The sequence below is a fragment of the Heliangelus exortis genome, chromosome 1 (genome assembly GCF_036169615.1).
Source record: "Heliangelus exortis chromosome 1, bHelExo1.hap1, whole genome shotgun sequence".
NCBI lineage: Eukaryota > Metazoa > Chordata > Aves > Apodiformes > Trochilidae > Heliangelus > Heliangelus exortis.
Window position 1 is genome coordinate 123,333,836 of NC_092422.1, and position 6,611 is coordinate 123,340,446.

The following is a 6,611-nucleotide window of genomic DNA, read 5'->3' on the forward strand; positions in this document are numbered from 1 at the left end:
TACATCTGAAGGCAGAAATCCTGGCATTGTACCATGTGGTGCAATGGCAGAAGTAATTCCTCAAAATCCAAATAATTATATTCTTTGCAGGTTGTGTTGTTTTGTTTTGTTTTCCAGTTGCAGAGGTGTTTCAATAAGATGACTCTTACCTAACGTACGAAGCCAAGTCTGAGGTAGTCAGTAATAAGCTTAATAAAGTTTAAAAAAATCTATGAAATGGTAGAGCCCCAACTGAGAGCAAGAGAGACAGGCACCAGATAAAATATAGGGGAATAACAATCCATCAAATATGAGGCTAAAAAAACAATATAAAAGCATGTAGGAGCAAAATAAATGGGACAAGCACGTTCCCCTTCTGCCTCTTTATTGGAATTACAGATTGTGCTGGGGGCCATATCAAGTCTGGTTTCTTTTGCCAACTCGACTCTAAGCAAGTTCAGGTCTGTTTGCAGACAGGCTGAAGTTGCACGGCCGTAAGCATTTTCAGCTGAAATAAACTGGACCTGAATATTCAGCTTGGCTGAAGCAAACTGTGACCCAAAACTCCAAACCCATCAGCAGATCTGGCTTGGTCTGGCCCCCGGTGCTAAGGGAGGAGGAAGAAGCATATGTGTTTGTGATACCTGTGCACAGGGATGCTCCAGCCTCCAGCGAAGGCTTGGGAGGACGGCATCGGAGAAAGGCTGGGGGTAAAGCAAGCTAAGCCCTCATTCTTCCCTCTGAGGAGCCAGCGAGCTACAGTAGCCGTGATAGCCAGCACCCAGAGTGAAGAATGACACATTTATCACATCCGATCACTTCGCCTTTCTTTGCAAGTACAGTAAAGCCGGGCTGAGCTATGCAGACATGCTCCCCACATCCATTGACCTCCATGGAAGATGCATAGCGAACCTTAGGGCAGAACTTGCCACACAAAAGACGTGTTAAAGACACAAGCACTGTCATGCAGAACAAGCTCTTAGAGCAGAAGAAAAGGACTCAGCATTTGGCCAAGGAGTGGGGTCATGCACCGAGGGTGCTTTGTATTCTGGGAAGGACGTGGGACGATGGCTCTTCAGGCTCATGCAGAGCACAGGCAGAGGAATATAGGGCTTAAGGAAAAAGAAAATGCAAGAGATTCTGAGCACCCTCTCATCTGGCAGACGGATCCAGAATATGAAAGTGCCATCAGAGGAGGGCACCTATCTTTCCTTTTGTTTGATAGGAGTTTAAAATTCCCCTTGAACTGGGAGTCGTTCAGCACAACTATTCCTTTGTTTAAGAAATCTCCTTCTGGTGTCTAGACTCAAAGTAAAATCTAATTTAAGTATAACAAAAAAATTAGATGTCCATCACATCACGTGCTCCTTCTCTGCACCCCCTATGTAGAGTAGTAGAGCAGGTACCAGTAAAGCAGGGGAAAGAAATATTGACAAGGGTGTTTCACCAGGTTGTGTTTGATTCAGAGTCATAAGGGATGACTCCTGAGTTTGAAAATTAAAAACATTTTTTCACCGTACACTTGTACTTTCAAGGAGCAGTAGAAAGATTTTATTAACACATTTTTTTTTATTAAGTTCTCTCCCTTGAAACTTCTAGTGCATGTTTAGTTGGTTTCTATGAAAGACTGGCAGGAAGACGATCTGTTTGATCATTTTTGGTAACATTAGATTTGTCATAGCTGGGACTTAGGAGCTCACCAGCAGCACAAGGAGAGCAAGCCAAATGCCTAATAATGGCAAGAAAGCTTAGACCCTCAGGCTTCCCGTTAAAAGCAAAAAACCCCGAAGTGTCATTAAGCATTTTGGTGTGTTTAACATTCTCAATAGGCCTTCAAAGCCACGGGACCAAATACTTCCTTAGTGTTAAACCATTTCAGCCCTTGGGGATAGGGTTGCCTGCATTTTAGTGGCCAAGCCAGCAGTGAAGTTCAGGAAGAGGAGAGGAATAAGTATGGCATTAACCTTGGCAATAAAAATTTGCACTCAAATCAGCATTAAAATAAGTATTTTCTGTTTTCTTTATTCATATGCAAAAAAGAAGGGAAAATATTGGGAAAATATAAAAGGATTAGTAACATCACATATAAGCTTCACCATGTTTGTTTTTAAATCTCTAGATCACTGAAAGACTCAGAAATCTTCCCAAACTTTCATCCTATTTGTGAAAAAGAAATATTTGCAAAATGTATCTTCTATGTTTGAACCTAGTCGAAGCTCAATGAAGTGAGTAGGGATGGGATCCAGTGCACCAGGCAAACCTAACACAAGTTAAGTGCAGGATTCCGTTCTCTAGGGGTTCTCTCTCTTTAAGGAACCTGTCAACACTGAGGGATCTGGGCTGGGGAGAAGTGTCAAGCCCCACAATCAAGCCCCAGGCTTAGTTCTTCAGCTCTGAGGATGCCTTTGGTGACCCAGACACCTCTAGGGCCTATATTTAGGCAACTGAACATGTCTGCATTCCTGTTACAGCCAATGGAGATGCAAGGTTTGATTCAGTTGCCAACACTTTGGCATATAAACCAATGTGAGAATTCCCAGGGTATCTGAGACATCTCCCTGGAGCTAGCAGATACGGTGCCTTTCCAGAAGGGTGGCCTAAAACCACGTAGGTCATCCCACAGACTCACAAATGGTACTGAAAGTTCACGGAATTGGCTCAGCTCTTGGTCAGTGTATTAGAACGTTTCTAGAGGTTGGTTCATTTCACCAGCCATCAGCTATCTGTTTAGAGTCAACCTAAGGACATCTACAGTGTTTAGTTCACCCATCTTGGCATCCAATACCATTTGAGAGGCTCTAGGCTGCCTGATCTTGTCTCCAGCTGCTCCTGCAGAAGGGCACCACAGCCTTGCAGGTTATGTGCCAGGTTGAGCAGCCCTGACTGAATGTCTCAGACACCAGAAGTACCTCAGATATCACTGATGCAAGCCCCCTCCCAGCTCTACTGGGAATTAAAACATTTGCCTTGTGCATAGACACCAACATGCATGTGTCTTCATCTTGAACTGAACCACAGCCCAAAGATTTCACAGGTGCTGGAGGGAATCCTGTGTTATTTTTAGGGTGACACGCACACACACAGAATTTTTCTTTGAGTCTTGAATATGTTTAGAGAAAAATTATTTTGTTTGTGTCCAGAAACATGGCAACACAACAAATGCCCAATGCAGATGTTCCATTAAGTTTACTTTTGCTTGTTTATTATGTTTTTTCATGCAAACCTTCTCAAAATATGCATATACTGGTGCATTTGTTTATCAAAATTTTAGCAGAGCTTTCCAATATTCCCTTTCTTTTGTGGGATGTTAAAATGCTCCCAGTGTTTTAGGAAAAAAAAAAAAAAAAATTCTATTTCTCATTTCGGGCTGAACTGGAAACCATCAAGCTGCTCAAATGAATATATGCAACTTTGTGATTTATTATCACTCCACTCATCCCATCAATTTTCTATGCCTTAGATGTGCAATTAGCTCCATATTGTCAGGCCCATCTGCTTATGCCTACACAGGACATGTCTGTACTGTCGTAAAAGCAAAAGAACAAATTTCCTGAGCACCAATATTGCCTCACACTTTGGGCAGCTGGCTCATCAGGAGGAGAAATTTCATATAGGAGCAGCTTGAACTCAAAAGAGTTCCTGTTTTCAAGCAGTGTGGATGCAGAAAGCTCAAGACCAGAGCACTGAAAAATGTGCCCTCCCCTCTGAGCAGTGTGGCTGCCAGGGTGATGTGGGACAACAACATCATACCCTGAAAGTGCCATGGGCACAGAGGGGAACCAATCCTAACTGGGTTGCTGCCAACAAGTAACAGGGTTCTTGTCAGCCAGAGCAAAAAGGGGGTCCATATTTGTTTAAAGTTTTTTATTTCTGTAGCTGATGTATGGTTTTCTCTTTTCACCAGTCCTGAACATTCAAACCACAAAGCCAGACACAAACCTAGTGTAGGCAAAGATGCCTGTGCATCTTAGTTACTACTGATACCCCTTTGTTGTTCATATCAAAACCTATTGCTATTTTTAAATTATGTTTATATTTGACAGACATTTAAAATTTCAGGTATTTGTAAAAGTTTAGATGCCTCATTTTAAATAACAGCTTATGGTGCCTCTATCCATCAAAAGGATTAAATAAATATTTTTTCAGTTTTATTAATTCAGTAAGTGCACACAGAGTATATAATGCTTGGAACCACTAAAAAAATTACATAAAATATATTTGCCATGTTGGGAATCATCATAAAATTGGAGGATATTAGGTTTGAAGGGACCTCAGGGATCATCTGGTCCAACCCTTCTAATATTACTGTTTATATGATATGTCTCAGTACACCATTGAACTGAGACTTAAAACTTTCCAAAGTGGAGGAATCCACCACTTCCCCTGGGAGACCATTCCAATGTCTGACTGTCCTCATAGTGAAAAATTTCCTCTTGAATTCAAATGGAAACTTCCTGGGACCAACTTGTGCCCAGTGCCCCTTGGCTTGTTCATGTGACTCCTGTAAAAAGGGAGTCTCCATCTTCTTTGTAGCTGCCCTTAAAGTACTGGAATATGGTAATAAGGTCTCCCCTAAGCCTTCTCAAGGCTGAACAGACCCAGTTTTCTCAACCTCTCTTCATAGGCCAGGTGCTCCAGCCCTCTGATCATCCTCATGGCTCTTCTATGGACCCTCTCCAGCCTGTCTGCATCTTTTTTCTACCGCAGAGACCAAAACTGGATTAAATACTCCAGCTGTGGTCTGACCAGCACCAAGTAAAGCAGGATGATGGCCTCTTTGTCTCTGCTGATGGTGCCCTTGTTGATATAGCTCAGCATTCTGTTGACTTTCTTTGCTGCTGCAGCACACTCTTTGCTCATGTTGAGCCTGTTGTCCCCTGGGACCCCCAGGTCCCTTTCCACATGGCTGCTCCCTAGCCAAGTGGAACACAGTCTGAACTGCACTCCTGGGTTATGTGTTCCCAAGCGCAAGACCTTTCGCTTTTCTACACTGAACTTCATAAAGTTCCTGTTAGCTCACTTCTCCAGACTGTCTAAGTCATCCTGGAGAGCAGCTCTCCCTTCTGGTGTGTCAGCCTCTTCACTCATCTTGGTGTCATCAGTGAACTTCATCAGGGTGCTCTTTATCCCAGCATCCAGGTTGCTTATGTTTTAACATTGAATCACAGGTAGGGTTTTACCCTCTAGACAATATTTTCACACAGAATAGGAAGTTTTGAGGTTATATTACTTCTAGGGTTATATTACGTTTGCTTGCTTCTTGACAATATATTCTGTATCTGGCATCCATTTCCATTAATGCCAAATTAATTTAAAATTAAATTACACTTGGGAAATCAATTTCTGGCTGCCTCAATAAACCACAAACACTCTAGCTGCAATGCCTGGGTGGTGGAATGGAGCTGGGTCTTATCTAGGTCCCTAAGGCTCAAGAATTCTCTTACCAGCCTTGAATGTTTTCAATATGGCCATAATTTAGGAGAATAAATACATGATTGTGAGAAAGGTAAAAGGAAGGTGAAGAGCATAAAGAGGGTTGTCACTAAATGCACACATGAAGCACAACAGATATAGTAAAAGCAGCACAACACAATTCAGTGATTTACCTGTTGTGCCAGAGCCAAATCTCGATTCCAAATCAATACTTTGCAATGGATTAGCCAACGTGGCAGGAACAAAGATTGAAGGCTGTCCTAGGCCAATAAGGGTATGAAGTGTACTCAGTGAAAATCAGATGAAATGTTGTAATCTTGTTCACTTAGACAGGGAACCAACACATGCAGGGGGAAAAAAAAGAAAAAAAAAGAAGAAAAAAAAAAAAAAAAAAAAAAAAAAAAAAAAGGAACTTGAGGAACTTTGTTTTGAGCTGTTTTTGTTAAATTAGATACTGTAGAGATTGCAGAAATATGGCAAATCTCTGGTATCACTAGAACAGGTTCTTGAAAGATAGACGCTGTTTGGTGAAAGAGTAAGGGGTAGCACTGTGGATCAGAGAACTGATAGGCTATCAAGACATTAAAAAGCGCGTTAAATAAGATAATTTTATTTTAAGGACAGTAATCGCTTTGGGAACGGCTGCTGAAAGTGGCCATTTAAGGCATAAAGGGTTGGTGACAAGGCCCCGGGCTGTGTCTGAGTGAGTAATCGGCTCTGGAATAGGTTTAAGCATATGCATGACTGAAAGCCACCATTTCCCATTCACATTGCTGGCCCCATCCTTCCTCCGCTCATCCTGGCATCAAAGTTTCCCCTGAATTCTTAGGTAAAACCGGGACTTGGGATAACTCTCAGTGCCCTGAATATCCCGCAAATCCGGAGCTTGGGCTCTTAAGCCCTACAGATGTACCGGGCCTGAGGGCTTCAGATGGAAGCAGCGCCGCGATGCAGAGGTTACAGCAGGGATGGAGAATCAGGCTGGTCTTGAGAGCAGATCCCGCATCCATTTAGCTGACAGACAGTCACGCACACAGAACCAAATGTAGATTTTGAGTTGAGAATATTGTAAGAGTATTCCAGCAACATATCATCGCTGTGGGAGGGTTAGTTTGCCAGCTATGATGGAAGAAGAAACTGCTGCTGTTAAAAGATGGAGGTAGCAATTTGACAGAAGTAAGTATAGATTTTAGAAAATT